This window comes from Rhinolophus hipposideros (assembly GCF_964194185.1).
Source record: "Rhinolophus hipposideros genome assembly, chromosome: 9".
NCBI lineage: Eukaryota > Metazoa > Chordata > Mammalia > Chiroptera > Rhinolophidae > Rhinolophus > Rhinolophus hipposideros.
Window position 1 is genome coordinate 24503279 of NC_138055.1, and position 17347 is coordinate 24520625.

At 35.4% G+C, this 17347-nt stretch overlaps 2 pseudogenes across 2 annotated transcripts; both read right to left on the reverse strand.

Annotated features, from left to right (window-relative positions):
- Positions 1-7992: 7992 nt before the first annotated feature.
- Positions 7993-8952, reverse strand: LOC308501833 (vomeronasal type-2 receptor 26-like; annotated as a pseudogene). Its single transcript has 2 exons — positions 8934-8952; positions 7993-8865 (listed from the first exon to the last, which is right to left on the reverse strand). The product of its transcript is annotated as a vomeronasal type-2 receptor 26-like (transcript).
- Positions 8953-9352: 400 nt separating this feature from the next.
- Positions 9353-14589, reverse strand: LOC308501834 (large ribosomal subunit protein uL22-like; annotated as a pseudogene). Its single transcript has 2 exons — positions 14437-14589; positions 9353-9909 (listed from the first exon to the last, which is right to left on the reverse strand). The product of its transcript is annotated as a large ribosomal subunit protein uL22-like (transcript).
- Positions 14590-17347: the final 2758 nt, after the last annotated feature.

The following is a 17347-nucleotide window of genomic DNA, read 5'->3' on the forward strand; positions in this document are numbered from 1 at the left end:
CTGCTTTCTGGGGTTCTGTCCCACATAAACCCACATAAATATGGATTACTTTCGACAAAGAAGCCAAAAACATACAATGGAGAAAAGATAGCCTCTTCAATAAATGGTGCTGGGAGAACTGGAAAGCCACATGCAAAAGAATGAAACCAGACTGCTATATGTCACCGTGTACCAAAATTAATTCAAAATGAATCAAAGACCTAAACATAAGACCTGAAACAATAAACTGCTCATAAGAAAACATAGGTACTAAACTTACGAATCTTGGGTTCAAAGAGCATTTTATGAATTTGACCCCAAAGGCAAGGGAAGTGTAAGGTAAAATGAATGAATGGGACTATATAAACTAAAAAGCTTCTGCCCAGCAAAAGAAACCATCGGCATAATAAAGAGGCAACCACAAAATGGAAGAAGATATTTGCAAACAATGCCTCTGATAAGGGGCTAGTATCCAAAATATATAAAGAACTCATACAACTCAACAAAAAACAACAACAAACAATCCAATTAAAAAATGGGCAGAGGACCTGAATAGACATTTCTGCAGACATACAAATGGCCAATAGACATATGAAAAAATATTCAGCATCACTAATCATCAAAGAAATGCAAATAAAAACCACAATGAGATATCATTTCACACCAGTTAGAATGGCTATCATCAACAAGACCAATAGTAACGAGGGTTGAAGAGGCTGTGGCAAAAAAGGAATCGTCATACTCTGTTGGTGGAAATGCAGATTGGTGCAGCCGCTATTGGAAGGCAGTGTGGAGGTTCCTCAAAAAATTAAAAAAGAACTACTAATATACCCAGCAATCCCTCTCTTGGATATCTACCAAAAAAATCTGAAAACTCTTATCTGTAAAGATGTATGTGCTCCAATGTTCATTGCAGCTTTATTTGCGGTGGCCAAGACATAGAAACAACCAAAATGTCCTTCGATAGATGATTGGATAAAGAAGTTGTGGTATATATATACACAATGGAATACTATTCTGCCGTAAGAAAAGATGAAATAGAGCCATTTGCGACAACATGGATGGATCTTGAGATTATAATGCTAAGCGAAATACGTCAGACAGAAAAAGTAGAGAACCATATGATTTCACTAATATGTGGTATATAAAACTGAAAAAAACAAAAGAACAAGAAAAAGAAATGAAGAAACAAAACTTATAGATATAGACAATAGTTTAGTGGTTACCAGAGTGTAGGGTGGGAGGGGGTAGTAGATGAGGGTAAAAGGGATCAAATATATGGTGATGGAAGGGGAACTAACTCTGGGTAGTGAACATAATGCAATATATAGATGATGTATTATAAAATTATTCACTTGAAATGAACATAATTTTACTAACTAATGTCACCCCAATAAATTTAATAATAAAAAAATACATTCTAAGTTGTTATTGCTGGTAAAGACAATTTAAAAACTCTTTAAAAGAATCCTGTAAGATACAGCACTTCCTCAAATAACATCATGCCATTCAACGTCATTTCGTTGATGAGATTCTGTAGGAACTTAACTTGTTTATATCAATTAGCCTATAGCAAAATTGGTTTAATTATATGTCGTTTTGCAGAACCTATCAACAACATTAAGTGAGGACTTAACTGTATTTGTATCACCAGGCTACCACAGAAGTGATCTGAAAAGAAACCCCTAAAAAACTATAACTAAAGGAATTACAAATACGAAAAAAAGCTCAATTTTGTCCCCAGAGGTAGATATAAAATAAGATCCATTTTCTAAATTAACAGAGGGAAAAATATTTAACATAATTAATTAGAATATATATATATATGTATATATAGTTATCTATCATACCCCATTATAAAAGAAAATAGGTAACAGATATTTATGGCAATAATCGTTTCAGAAATTTTTAAGGAGTAAAAAAGATCCCTTCATGAAACCTTGTCAAGTGAAAAGAAAGTGTAAGGGATAGAAAATGTTTGTGATGAGTACCTCAGCCATGATTTTGGTCCAGATTTTTTATTTCCTATGGTGCCCCTAATTAATTAGTAGCATATTCAGTATAGTGACAGATGTGAGTCAGTGAACTGATGATGATGAAACTATTATACTGTATAATTATTTTAGCCATTCCAGTTTTTTTTTTCTTCTTCTCTAATGGCCTGTCGTATACTCTCATCACAAATAAAATTTGTGCATCTGGGAGAAACTGCAGCATGTTGTGTTCGGTAATGTTTACCTTTGAGATTATTTTTCTTAAATATTTTGGGGTTTTCTAAATGTTTTGTGTCAACTTGCGGTTGGGTAATAAAATGGTAAAAGAAACAAAAACCAACAACAGTAGATTAGAAAATTGTTTTACATGAAACATTAAATTGTTGCTTGTAAGTTTGTTGGAGCAAAGATTGAAGCATGCAGATCTTAATGTTACAGAATAAAGCATTTGTGTTGGTATTGGATTAAATTCTAAATAAGGGCTATAGCTACACATATAATGATTCTTAACTATTTCACAACAACTTATCTTACTTTGCTGAAACGTGCTTTTATTTCTCCCCTACCCTTTGTGCATCCTTTCCTTTTACACAATCTGTACCCATCAAGGCATCAAAGCCCATTTCACCTATTTCCAATGGAGCTATTAGGTGTGCTAGAAATGTAAGATTATTACTAAGGTTGAAATTTCATTCTACTATTTGATGAAATGCAATAACTAAAAATAAATAAAGTACAGTCTTACTTCCAAAAGAAAACATTTTTAAAAGACAATGATCACAAAGCAAATGGCAATAACGTCAATGAACTCTCACTAAAATTTCACTTTGCATGTTCTGATTACTTGGGACATCTTGGGAAAATACTATATTACATTGATTTTTCTCTCATCTTATTCCATGATGAAATGTCATTTTACATATGTATCTTAATTCCTGTAAAAACTTTATTTATCCTGAGATAAATGTAGTAATATAATATTTGAAATAGTATTGAGATAAGTTTAAGATTGCCACTGGTACAGAACTGAATAACAGTTGGAAATTTTATCCCCAAAAAGCAAATTTATTTATTTAAACTCTGCTCACACCTGAAGATTTAATTTCTGGTCATTCTTTAAATGCTTAAAATGTATAATTTTCCAAAATTTATATTTTGTTTTTTATTCTCAACATGTGCTCTATTCAGAAATCATATAAAGAAAATTTGTCCTTTGACATTAATTACCCCTCTGTGTATTTATTAGTCAGAGTTCTCCCAAGAGCCCTGAGATTTATTGTAAGTAATTGATTCATGCAATTATGGAAGCTGAGAAGTCTCACAATCTTCCATCTGCAGACTAAAGACCCAAGAAAGCTGGTGGTATCTGAATCCAAATGCCTGAGAATGAGGGGAGACAATGGTGTGAATCCCAGTTAGGGCAGGAAAAGAATGATGTCTCAGCTCAAGCAATCAGGTAAAAGGGGCCAAATTCTCCCTTCCTCTTCCTTTTGTTCTACTCAGGTCCTCAATAGATGGGATAATGTCCACCCACACTGGAGAGGGCAATCTGCTTTACTGAGGCCACCAATTCAAATGCTGATGTCATCTCTAAACAGTCTCACAGACACACTCAGAAATAATGTTTAGCCAAATATCTGGGTACCCCATGAATCAGTCAAGTTGATAGATAAAATTAACTAACACACTCTGTTTATAGTCACAGTTACACAGTACTACTATTTAGATTCTCCATCCTTATGACAGCAATAACACCCTGACAGGTGTCTCTTCTTTTCTCCTGTCCCTCTCCAGACTATTCTGAAAGTAACATTGGTTTTGAAACTTAGGTCAGCTTATATCACTCTTTTGCTGAAAATCCTGTAATTTCCCTCCATTTTAGTCTGACAAAAAGACAGCCATAACGGCCTCTAATTCTCCACATGGTCTAGCCACCTAATTCTTGCTGTTCCTTCTCTCCCCTTCCCTCACTCTCCTCCTTCCCTGTGGTCTCTTTGGTGTCATTCACATCCCACTCGCTCCTGTGCAACACTACTGCTTGTTTTTCCTTGTCTGTGGTGCTGTTCCCAATATAGTCACATAGTTAATTCCCCAACAACTTTCTCCCAATGATTTAAAAATCCATTTATGATTTCTGCCTGGAGCAATTATTAGAATTGAAAAAAAACACAATTTGGAATTTATTGTGGTATATGATATAGGGACCCTATTCCACTGTTTTTCCAAATGGCTAGTTAGTTGTTCCAATTGCACTTGTTTAAAACACCATTTTGAGATAGCACTTTTATATTTTTATGTACTTGTATTACTTTCTGAATTTTTGTTTATTCCATTCACTTTTGTATCTACTTTTGTGCCAGTACCATAGTGTTTTAAATACAGAGTTTTTATAATGAGCTTTAATAACTGTAAGGTCTATTTCACATTCATGGCTATTTTCTTCTCTGGGTATTAATATGTAGTCTAGTAGGTTTTTTGCAATATGAACTTTAGAATCAATTTGTTTTGTTTAAGGGAAAAAATATGCTATTTGTATTGAGATTGTGCTAAATTTCTATGTTAACTTAAGGAAAATTGACATTTACAAAAAAGGATTATGAATTGACATTTACAAAAAAGGATTATCTTTCCATTTGCTTGCGTCTACCTCCAGGAGTGTGCTAAAGTTTGTCTCATATTACTATTGTGTTTTTTTTCCACATGTCTTGTAATATTTATTTCTAGGAATTATATCTTATTTGTTGCCATTGTAAATGGGGTTTTCTCTTCTATTATCTTCTAACTGATTATTGTTTGTATACACATTGATTTTGTATATTAATTTTCTATTCTACTCTCTTATTAAACTAGTTTGTATCATTGATTCTCTTGGAATCATCTAATATATCTTCCAGATATATTATCATATCATCTGCCAATATAGTCCTATATTTTCTTTTCTAATTGTTATGTTCCTAGTTATTTTCTTTTTTTAAAATGTGCATTGGCCCATACTTCCAATACACTATTTTAAATAGTAATGGAAATAGTGAGTATTCTTGCCTTGTTTTTGACCCTAGTGGGAATTGCATAGTGTTTCTCCTTTAATTTAGATGCTGGTTTTAGGAATGACCAGTTAATAATTTTACTAAGTGTTTTTATTAGGAATGGATATTGAATTTTGTCAAGAGCCTTAACTGAAGGCATTTATGGAGATAAATAATGTAATTTTTTCCTTTCGATGAAAAACATACAATAGAGTGTGAGACATTAAAAAATATAGAGACCAATGGGAACTTTTTATAAATAGCTGTTGAAAGTTCAAATTCTTACAAATAAAATTTAGAAAATAATTTGATATTTCTTAGCAAAAAAATACCCCATGACACAGAAATCCCACTTCTCGAGAAATGGTACATATATGCACCAGGAGGTTTGTACAAGAATGGAAGAAACAGCATTGTTTGCAATCGGAAAAAAGAATAGTCCAAATATCTTCTATGAAGAGAACTCATTAGTAATTGTTATATTCTTACATAGTGAGATACAATATGCAGAAGTGAAAAAGAATGAAATACAGCTCTATTATATACAATTGCACATATAAAGCCTTAAAACAGCCTTAGGAAATACAGCAAATCACAGAAAAATACATACAATATAATACATTTATATAAAATTGGGAACACGGTCAACAATATATTATTTGGGGATGGAAAACTATTTCAAAACAAAGAAATGATTAATACAAAATTTATCATAGAACTTCCCTCTAGAGAACTGCAGGGGGCAGAATATGATTGGGAAAGAGCATACAGGGAATTTCAAAAGTATTGATGTTTCTCAAGCAACGTGGTCATAAAATGGTGTTTATATAATAAAAATTCTTTAAGCAATACATGGACATTATTTATACTTTTATTTATAATATTTAACAAACTTATAAATTTAGATACTTTGGAAAGAATTGTTAGATGATGGGTTATTCTGTATTAACCATGAATTAATTGCCACCCAGGCTACCTACTCAGCAATCAATTTGTGAACATTTGGTTTGAAACATATATTTAATGAATATTCACTTAAACATTTGGTTAAGCACATGCAAGAAGTTCAAATTTCTGCCATTTATTTGGAAATTTTTTTTAAGACATCCTATTGCTTCTATCAATTCCATGCATTTTAGTACTTGGATTTCTAATATAATGATATACAACCCCAACACAGAAAGATTTGTTCTAGAAAGCATGCCTTACATGGGCATATTGTGCTCATCTTCCTTCCAGTGTTTTAAAACTAAGTTTCTCTCTCTTTTTGAGTGGTAGGTTTCTGTAAATGAATAAATAATAGAGTTTTGGAAACTTTCTAACAACTTCTGCAACACAATCATTTCCATTCTCATCAGGTAATAAACTGTGAATGTAATTTGGTTTATTCACATCAGAACAGATTCCAGTGGGATAGTTATTTCTTTTTTCTACTAATTTTAAGGCCCAATAGAAGCAATTCAGTCCAATATGACCAAAGTGGTGAGCTATATATACCTTAATCTTGTGTAAAGGACAGTTCCTCTCTCTCAGTATGTCAAGTTGTAAATCTATTTTTTTAGGGAAAGAAAAAAGATAGGTGAGAATTGAGATAGGCTAAGAATATTTTTAATTCAGTGTTCTTTCACCTTACAATGTTATGTGTCCAATATTATGTGCAAAGACAATTTCCCTCAAACTAAAGCTTTGAATGACATATAAATCCTGTTCTAAAAAACACGCACACATTTACCTGATGTAGCAATTTCTGAGCATCAGTTATTGCCAATGCCTCTATTATTTTAGCCATTGCTACCATACCTCAGCAGGGATCCCTACCACCATAGCAAACTCCAACTTAAGCTCCACACATCAAGTCTGAAGAGCTTGCCCGTGTGCACCTTCAAATGATGACCGGGTAACTGAGGAGAGCTAGAAGAAGGGGAAGCCCAGCACACTCCCTTCCCAGTTCGGCCTTCTGCCTTTAAAGACTTATATGAGAGATTGATTTATTATGGGGTGATCAGAAATGGTCTGTACAAAGGAATTTCTTTGCCAAAAAAAATAAATAAGTGGAAACCTACATCTCCCAGAGAGAATCGTTCTACAGTTCATCCAGGTTCTCTTACTTACAACTGTTATCTAACACTCCTGGATTTAAACCTGTATCTACTCCTAACCCTTGACACATTTCACTGCTGAAAAATATTGTTTAATAAATTGTAAGTGATATTGGGTATCAGCGATGAACAGATGAAAAAGAAAACATTTGAAAATTCTGACGATATTCAAAAGCCACACTCTCCTGTAAAGAACGGTTCCTCTCTCTCAGTAGGTCAAGTTTTTATGTGTTAGAGGGAATATGGATAAAGCACTGTCTTTTCCCTGAGTAACTCCTTGTGTGTTTCCCTCAGGGATTTACCTAAGCTTTGATCCATGGTCCATCTGGGCATAATGGAAGCATACAGAGCACTGTTTAGATTGCTTAAAATCAAATTTCATATTGTTTTGTATTTATGAGTAGTTTAATGAAGGACAATTAGATATCACTAGCTTTCTACTGCCGGACTTGTATTTCCTTAAAAATTAATTTTTATTAAACAGGAAGAAAAAGACAGCTAGAGTACGGCTTATAAAATGCAACATATTTTTGAACACTAACTATATTTTCACATAAATTATTTTAATTCACACTCTTAATATTTTATAATTTGTAAACTTACTATATGCTGTTTAAAGATGAGAAAACTGATTTGAAGAAAAGTTAACTGGACACACTGAAAGGTCAGAGTCAGCCAACAAGGTGTTGAATTTGAACATTGGTCTATCTGACTCCAGAGCTTTCCTCACCATGACTTGCTACCACAATGATGATAATGCTACTCGATTAAAGAGTAATTGTCATTGTTTTAATGAAATACATTTATTTCATACCATACTTTGGAATCTTCATTTCCACATTATTATTGATGTCACTTGAACACTAATTCCTTTACCTTTGGGTAGAAATTTGTTCAAGCAATTTTTTTCCTTGAATTCTTATTTGATCTTAATAAGATCATGTGGCACTTGGGAAGAAATATACAATAAAATAAAGCAGCACTGGACGCCAAAATTGGAAAGGTTTCCAAAGCCACCGTGGCTTTGCCTTGGGTGTTCAGAAAGCTGGGTATGAAAGAAATCCACACGCTACAGAAAACCAGCATGCTGACTGTGATTGTTTTTGCCTCATTGAAACTGTCTGGCAGCCTCCTGTCCAGAAAAGCAATAATCAAGCTCAGAAGTGCTAGAAAGCCCAAGTAACCCAGAACAAAGTAAAACGCAGTGGTGGACCCCTCATTACATCAAAGGATGATTTGGTCAAACTCTGATTGTGTGTCAATGGCAGGAAAGAGGGAGAAGTTCCCAGCCAGATTGTGAAGATACACACTCGAATGAGGGAGCCATGACTAAAGCATTTGAGAATTGGGTCACTATCTGCATTTGTATTATGTTTCCTGGACGTATGGCTTTGAAGGCCACAACTACAACAAAGGTCTTTGATAAAACAGCAGAAATCACTACAGAAAATATAACTCCAGAGACTGTTTGTCTCAGGATGCAGTTTATTGGCCAGAAAATGAAAAAGCAGAAGCAGCAAAGCATTAAGGAAATGAGGAGGATATAACTGAGGTTTCGATTGTTTGCTCTGACGACAGGTGTGTCTCTATACTGGATAAATACTCCTAAAATCAGCGCAGTGAGAACAGAGAAACTGATATCCATAGAGTTCAGAACAGCTTTTACAGGATCTTCGTGGGACAAAAAAGTCACAATTTTGGTGAGGCACTGATTTCCCTGTGTCTTGGGATATTGGTCTTTGGGACACTTGATACATTGATCCAAATCTGAAAGGGATACAGTTTGATTTATTATAGTCCATCAGTCATTCCCTGAATATATCTATAAAACAAACATATCTTGAGCAGAACCATATAAGAATTCTGTGGTAAATGTACCCAGTTATATTCATTGAGACACTGAAAAAATAAATAAAAATTGTCTTTCATGGGAGAAAAAATAATCTATTATACATTTGAATCCATAAAAAATACAGAAAAAGTGAGTTGAATTGAACAATGAGAGAGCCAAAAATTTAGAAAATAATGTTGGTGGAAAAACACAAACTATTAAAAAATGTATTTGATAATATATGAAAAGAAGAGAGAACACATTTGGAAGCTTGTGGGCTTTAACTATGGAAATCCTAGGAAATAGATAGTCCTAATGTTTATTGACTATCTATGTTTCAGGAACTATTGCAAGTGCTTTCTTCTGAGTTATAATTTTATTTTTTATTTATTTTTATTATTATTATTATTATTATTATTATTATTAGCATTTATTTGATGCTGAATTTTCTCCCGGGCCATAAGTTTTTGTTTCTTCAGTTTCTTCTGGGAGATCTTTTTCTTCTGTGCAACCTCCTCTTCTGGTTTAGGAACCATCTGTTCTTTTTCAGTGAGGACCATCTCAATGTGGCAGGGAGAGCTCATGTATGTGTCAATCCGCCTGTGAGCTCCGTACATTCTGTGCCACATCTTGGGAGCTTTGTTCACCTGGCTCTGCTCAATGACCAGAGAGTCTACATCTAAACCCTTAAGTTCAGCATTACTCTGAGCATTTTTAAGTATGTGCAGTAAAAATTCTGCACTCTTTTTGGACCACCTACCCTGCATACAACCCCACTGTTTGGCCTGGACACACCTCCCAACTCCGCCATTGTAACGATGGAATGGCACACGTTGCTTTTGTAACGTGACATCCTTTAGATGCTGGGCAGTTTCATGAGTGTTCTTAAAATGAACCTGTAGATTTGGACTTCTTGATTTACATGATTTTGTGGGGTTCTCTGGGTCAAGCAAACCATTTTCAGAGGTCACCTCAGGCTGCTTTTGGGAATAGAGAACGAATTATAATTTTATTTTGATTGCAGTTTAGCAAGGGATTTAGTCCTTACAGAAAAGATAATGAAAGGAAGAAGTTTTAGAGGTAAATATTTTGAAGAAACTTCAAAACAAATGTTAAGTTCTATCCATTAAGGTTTGATGTCATTCACTCTGAAGGCAATTACATCTGGCATATTTTAAATTAGAAAAATAATTACATATTCAAATGTGGGTGTATACCCCAAAAATATTTTACAAAAAAAAATTTATTATTTCTATGTTGTTATTCTCTCTTCCGAAAAAGAAACATACATTAGTTGTCTTTTAGTAACAATGATCATCATCAAAACTAACCAGGCTTAGTGACAACCCTGCTCATTCCCCTTCTTGGTTTCTTATGTATTCCTTTAACCTGAACATCTAGGCACTGGAAATTCCATGAAAAAGAACACAAGAAATCTAACTTCAAAATAGATAAGCATAGGTTATGGATTCAATTATGTCCCCCCAAACAATATGCGGAAGCTGTAACACCCAGTATCTGTGAATGTAACCTTGTTTGGAAATAGGGTCATAGTAAATGTAATCAAATTAAGATGAGGTCATTAGGGTAGGTCCTAATTCAATTTATCTGATGTCCTTATAAGAAGAGGAAAATGCCATGTGACAACAGGGACAGAGATTGAAGTAATGCAGCTGCAAGCCAAGAAATGCCAAAGATTGTCAGCCACCAACAAAAGCTAGCAATAAGTAAGGAAAGATTCTCCCCTACAAGTTTTGGAGGAAACCTGGTTCTGCTGACACCTAGCTTTTGGACTTCTAGCCTCCATAACTGTGAGACAATAAACTTCTGTTGCTGGCGGCAGGTCATGGTGGAAAATACAAAATAAGATTACTGAAATACATTAAAATATGTCAATAATCCACTTTTGTAAATCCATTTGCATTTTTAAAAACACAAGATGTATAAAACCCACACCTAAGATATAACAACATAAAAAGGTTGGAAATAAGAGTAAAAAACATTTTATACTGAAAGTCTCAGTCAATATGATGCCAGCTTTGCTCCAAAAAAAAAGTAATAACTATTTAAAATAGCCATCAAAAATAAATAAAATATTAAAAGAGAAAGTAAAAAGGCCCAATTAGGCTCATATACTAACATCAATGGAAGAGAAACAAAGGGAAATACAAAGTGCTAGGTAGAGAAAAGCCACCAACCTACTCAATGGTCCCAGCAGTACAAGGCATTGCCCAGGTAAGTGACAAATGCAACATAATTACGCCTAAGAACTTCACATGAGATATGGAAGAAAAGAGTTGTATGAAGCCAGCGTTTGCTATTGACCATGGTTGAGAGGTAAAAATCGCAAAGACCATGACTAAGTCAAGTTTTCTGTTGGCTCTGTCTTTGGATATGAAATATCCTCAAAACAGTATTCTCAATATCACTATGGAGCAGAAACACCACTTACACCTTTATAAGACCTGGCTCTATGACAGGGGTTTAGGCAACTGCAAAATCACCTCCTATCCTGCCTACAAAACAAGTGCACATTTGTTTTTTTCCAGAATGTTATTCCACTAATTTCAGCTTTCATTTTGCTGAGAATTAGACTGTCAGTCTAACACTGTCAGTGGTCTGTCTTTTCTCTTTGGATGTTTTAAAGACCTTTTTTGTTCTTTTTCGGATTCTGCTTTTTAAGTGCAATCTAACTACAAAATGCATAGACATATTTTTTTTTCACTTTTTCCCATTTAGAATGTTCTGATTCATAAATATAGATACAGAGTTAAGTATTTAGATAAATTTAAGTATTTCATCAATTTTTAAAAATATTCTGATACTAACTTTCAAATATTGTCTTTTCTCCATTCTCTGTAGTCTCTTCTTTTGGGATTCCAGATCTTCTCATTCTATCCTGCTTATCCATTAAGCTCTCTTTTATTTCCTTGCCTATATGGGCTGCATTCTGGGTAATTTTTTATATGCATATTCTATACACTAAATCTTATTTTAACTCTGCCTAATCTGCTACTAATCCATCCACTGACTTTTAAATCTTTAAAATTTTACTCTTCAAGAAAAAGCTTTAGAAAATTTTTTTCAAAACTGGTCTTCATTGATAATCTGTTATTTCTTGCTCATTACTATATTTTTATACACAGCATTTTATATTTTGTGTTTTGTTATTTCATGTTAATTCTTGAGAATTCTGAGGGCCTAATTTGAAAATACTTCTGGAGAGAATTGCCATTTGTTTCTGGAGACAGCCAGGAGGTGCTGCCAACCTGAATGAATTTAGCCACCTTCTAAATTTACTTGGTCCCTGCAGCAGTACAGGTATCCACCGCTTTTTGAAAGGTCACTTTACGCCACTTTGATTTTATGAAAGACCTACATTAGTACCTGTTTTTGCTAACTTAAGGAAATCTGAAGATTTTTGCTTTTAGGAATGTACAATAATATATGTAAAAGTCTCATAAGCATTTAATTTGGCATTAGAAGACCCTTTTGCAGTAACTAAACTATCATTCTGCCAGAAACAGAAATCAAGCATTATTCTTCAACACTGAAAACTACCAAATAGTCATTCATCTTGTGCCCTGCCTTATCTGGATTGCTTATGCCTCTACCTCATTGAACAACACTCTGTTCTCCTGTTGTATTCTGTTGTACAATAGCCCCCTTCTGTATAGGTAAAGACTTATTAACTGCAAATACTTTAAATAGGACATGAAATATAGCAATTGTTCAATTAATTACTGCTCTTTGTGCTTTTGTCTACTATTCCTTCTCCTAAAACATAGTTTTATTCACTGTTTTATCCTCATTGCCTGTGACCAAGACTTTAATGTTCCCCTCAGATTGACCAAACTTTAGACAAATTTCTTTCTGACTATAGGCTCCTGACTTCCCTTTTCTTAGAGCATTTGCCTTAGAGAACTTGCAATTGTGAATTCATTCTCTGCTTCTTTGAGATGTGAATCTCCCAAACTGTTGCCAGTTTTACAACCCAGAAATGTCTTTCTCAAGGGGTTGAGCCATCCTTTTGAAATGTAAACAGTTTTCCCTTCCCTAGTCTCTATAGGAAGATAGGAGCCTAACCTCAGTAAAAGCCAATTAGTGAGCACAAACAGCCTAATCACACTGGTCAATCTTTCTCCTAAAATCTTCTGGTCCTTTTCCACTTAAAAACAGCACTTAAAAACTCATCTAACTTTTACTTGCTGGCAGTAGACTTCAGTCTCTCTCCCCAATTGAAATAGTCTGGAATTAAGTCTTTCTGGCCTGTTTAATTTGTTCAGTGAAATTTCTCTTTGATGTCTAGAACAATATTTAATAGGTTTTTTAACATGTTGAATAAATGAATGAATATAAGAAAAAATAACATAAGTAATGAAAAAGAAATACAAAACGAAACTGAGGAAAAGTTAAAGAAAGCTGACTAAACTTTTAAAAAGTATAATTATTCTCAAATAAACAAAGAAATGTATTGCAACTCTGAAAAAAAAAAGAAAAACACAAAAAGAAAATTCAGAGAATTAAAAAAAATCTTTTAGAAGTAAACAATAATAGTAAAAATAAACAACATAAAATGATTGGAAAATTAAATTTGAGGAAAATAAAATAAAAACAAAGAATTATAATATATGATATAAAAATTAAGAACCTTTGGCATTGACATTCCACGTATATGTGAAAACAGAAATAATGGGGAGGAGAAAATTATTTTAAAAACAATACAATGATAGAAGAAAATTTCTCAGAACAAATGACAGAAAATTTCAGAATGAATAATTTCAATGAATACTCAGCTAAATGAATGGAAAGAAAATATCTATTCAAGGCACATTATTTTGATCATAAGAGATACAGAAATAGATATTAATGCTTCCAGAGAGAAAAATGGCCTTTATTTTAAAAAGATAATAATGCCATCAAACTTATCAAAAGCAACTCTGGAATATACTATAGAAATGCCTACCAAACTAGAGGGATCACGAAGGTAAAAGTAGAGGTAGGATTAGGGTTAGAAGAAAAACATCTTTAATTAGTTTGATTGGAAGAGATCCAAGATGGCGGAGTAAACACTGTGCCTGCATCGTTCCGTAAACACATTAAAATTACAACTAAATTACAGAACAAGCAGCCTGGAGAACCATCTGAAGTCTAGCCAAACAGAGTCCTATAACTAAAAATATAAAGAAGAAGCCACATCAAGACTGGTAGGAGGGGTGGAAATGCAGATCAGGCTCCAAACTTCCCTGCCGAAGTTGAGAATTAGGAGGGATACCTTGGCCATGGAGGTTCCCCTTGGAGGAGTAAGGGACCCCAGGCCCTCACACCAGGCTCCCTAGCACAGAGTACTGATGTCAGAAAGAGAAGCCCCCACAATGTCTGGCTGTGAAAAACAGTAGGAATTCCAACCATTCAGGTGTGACAGAAGGCTGCCAGTCCTCTTTAACAGCTACCCAGAGGTCCTCTTAAATGACCACGTACAAAGTCACTCGCACGAAGGCACTCACCTTGGGCTCCAGTGGAGGGACAGTGATTTGGGGGGCCTTGGAGACATGCGAGGGGCAGACTGAGGAATGTGGCTTCAGGGGAAGGACTGGAGGACAGTCGGCGTTTTCCTGGTGAGAGGTTTTTCTCTTGTGCAGCTGGCAGGCAGGTGCCATATTTTCTATATTGAGCCCGTAAATATATAAAATCTGAATCTGATTGGCCTGGTGAGATCCATTGCTCCACCCTGTTGACTCAGCTGGGATCCCACCCCACCCAACTCATACACCACCTGAGGCACTTTCTCCAAGCAGCAATTCCCTCCTGCATTGCACTCTTTCTAGGAAAACTATCAGGGTCCATGGGTCCCAGGCAGAGAGCAACTGGCCTCAGTGTGCTCTGAGACTTTTGCTGAGTAGCTCTAGGCTCAGCACTGGCACCAAACCAGAGTCTACATTAATCTGGTGACCACAATTCTTCCCACACTAGTGATTCCCTGAAACCCTGCCATTTAACTTGTATACAGCATGAGCCTTCATCAGTGGCTGAAACTTAAGGAAGCTGGCAAGTAGCAGCTGGCCTCTGGGTGTCCTGGCTTTTTGTGGAGTTACCCCAGGCTTGGTACTGGTGGCAGCTGTGCTCAATTCTCAGTGTGGCCTTTCCCACACACCCCAGGTTCAGCACAGGCAGCAGACAACTGTGGATCACTTTGTAGCTCCTACCAGGTAGTCCCCAACTGGTCACAGGCAGTGGTAGACCTGGGCCTGCACCAGAGCCCCTCCCAAGAGGCCTCAGAACCAACATACTTGAAAGTTGGCTTCAGACCACAGCAGAGCACTGCCCAATTAGCCCCACAAGTAGTACACACAAAAGGTGATCTCGACAGCACCAGAGCCCACGGTGGCAAATCACACTCAGTGGTGTGAGCCTCCTACACAGCAGCCCATAAGCTATGGATGTAGCCATACCCCACAGCCAGTCATCCTGAAGGTCAATCCTACCTACTGAGTGCCAAGGCTCAACCAAAATAGGAGATCACACATAATGCATACAATAAACACTCCTGGAACACCCAAAGTAGGTGACCAGGGAGATTGTGCCACTGGGCCCCACAGGACATCTACATAAGGATGCCTGGCTAAGACTGGGAGACATAGCAGATCTACCTAACACATAGAAACAAACACAGAGAGGCAGCCAAAATGAGAAAACAAAGAAATTTATCCCAAATGAAAGAACAGGAGAAAAATCCAGAAAAAGAACTAAACAAAATGGAGGCAAGCCATCTACCAGAGACAGAGTTCAAAACAATGCTTATAAGGATGCTCAAGAAACTTGGAGAGAATGTCAACAAAATGATTGCTAGCATAAAAAAAAGACATAGAAAACATAAAAAGAACCAGTCAGAAGTAAAGAATACAGTAACTGAAATGAAAAATGTACTAGAAGTAATCACCAGCAGACTAGATGAAGCAGAGGATTAAATCACCAATTTGAAGACAACGTAGCTGAGCTCACACAATCAAAACAGCAAAAAGAAAAAAGAATTTTAAAAAATGAGGAATGTTTAAGAGACCTCCGGGACAACATCAAGCATAACAACATTTGCATCATAGGGGTGCCAGAAGGAGAAGAGAGAGAGAGAGAGCAAGGAATTGAAAACCTATTTAAAGAAATAATGATGGAAAACTTCCCTAACCTGGTGAAAGAAATAGACATACAAACCCAGGAAGTACACAGAGAGTCCCAAACAACATAAGCCCAAGGAGGCCAACACCAAGACACATAATTAAAATGTTAAAGGTTAAAGACCAAGAGAATCTTAAAAGCAAGAGAAAAGCAGTTAGTTACCTACAAGGGAGCTTCCATAAGATTATCAGCTGATTTCTCAACAGAAATTTTGTAGTCCAGAAGGTACTGGCACAAAATATTCAAAGTGATGCAAAGCAAGGAACTAAAACCAAGATTACTTTACCCAGCTAAGCTATCATTTAGAATCGAAGAAGAATAAAAAAGAGCTTCCCAGACAAGAAAAAACTGAAGTTCATCACCACGAAACTGGTATTATAAGACATGTTAAAGGGACTTCTTTAAGCAGAAGACGGGGGTAAAAACATAAATATGAATAATAAAATGGCAATAACTACCTACCTATCAATAATTACTTTCACTGTAAATGGATTAAGTGTTCCAATCAAAAGATAGGGTGGCTGAATGGATAAGAAAACATATGCTGCCTACAAGAAACTCACTTCAGATCAAAAGACACATACAGACTGAAAGTAAGATGACGGTAATAAGATATTTCATGAAAATAGAAACAAAAAAGAAAACTGGGGTAGCAATACTTATACTAGACTAAACAGACTTTCAAACAAAGGCTATAACAAGAGACAAAGAAGGATCTAGTAATCCCACTTCTGGGTATTTATTTGAAGAAATCCTAAATGCTACTTTGAGGAGACATGTGCATTCATATATTGATTGCAGCGTTGTTTAAAATGACCAAGATGTGGAGGTAGCCTCAGTGTCTGTTCATGGAAGAATGGATAAAGAGTAAAAGAGTAGGTGGTACCTATATACAATAGACTATTGCTCAGCCAGAGAAGGGAACGGTTCTTGCTATATACTGTGGCATAGATGGACCTGGAGGGTATTGTGCTGATTGGAGTATGTCAGACAGAGAAAGATAGATGCAAAGTGATTTCATTTATTTGTGGAATCTAAAGAACAAAATAAACAAACAAAACAGAAACACTCATAAAGAGAACATTTTGATAGTTGCCAGACCAGAGGGAGTTTGGTGAAAAGAGGGAAGGAATTAAGAAGTACAAATTGGTTGTTGCAAAGTAGTCATGGGGATGTATAATCCAGTTTAGGGAATATAGTCAATAATATTGTAATAATTATGTACAGTATCAGATGGGTACTAGA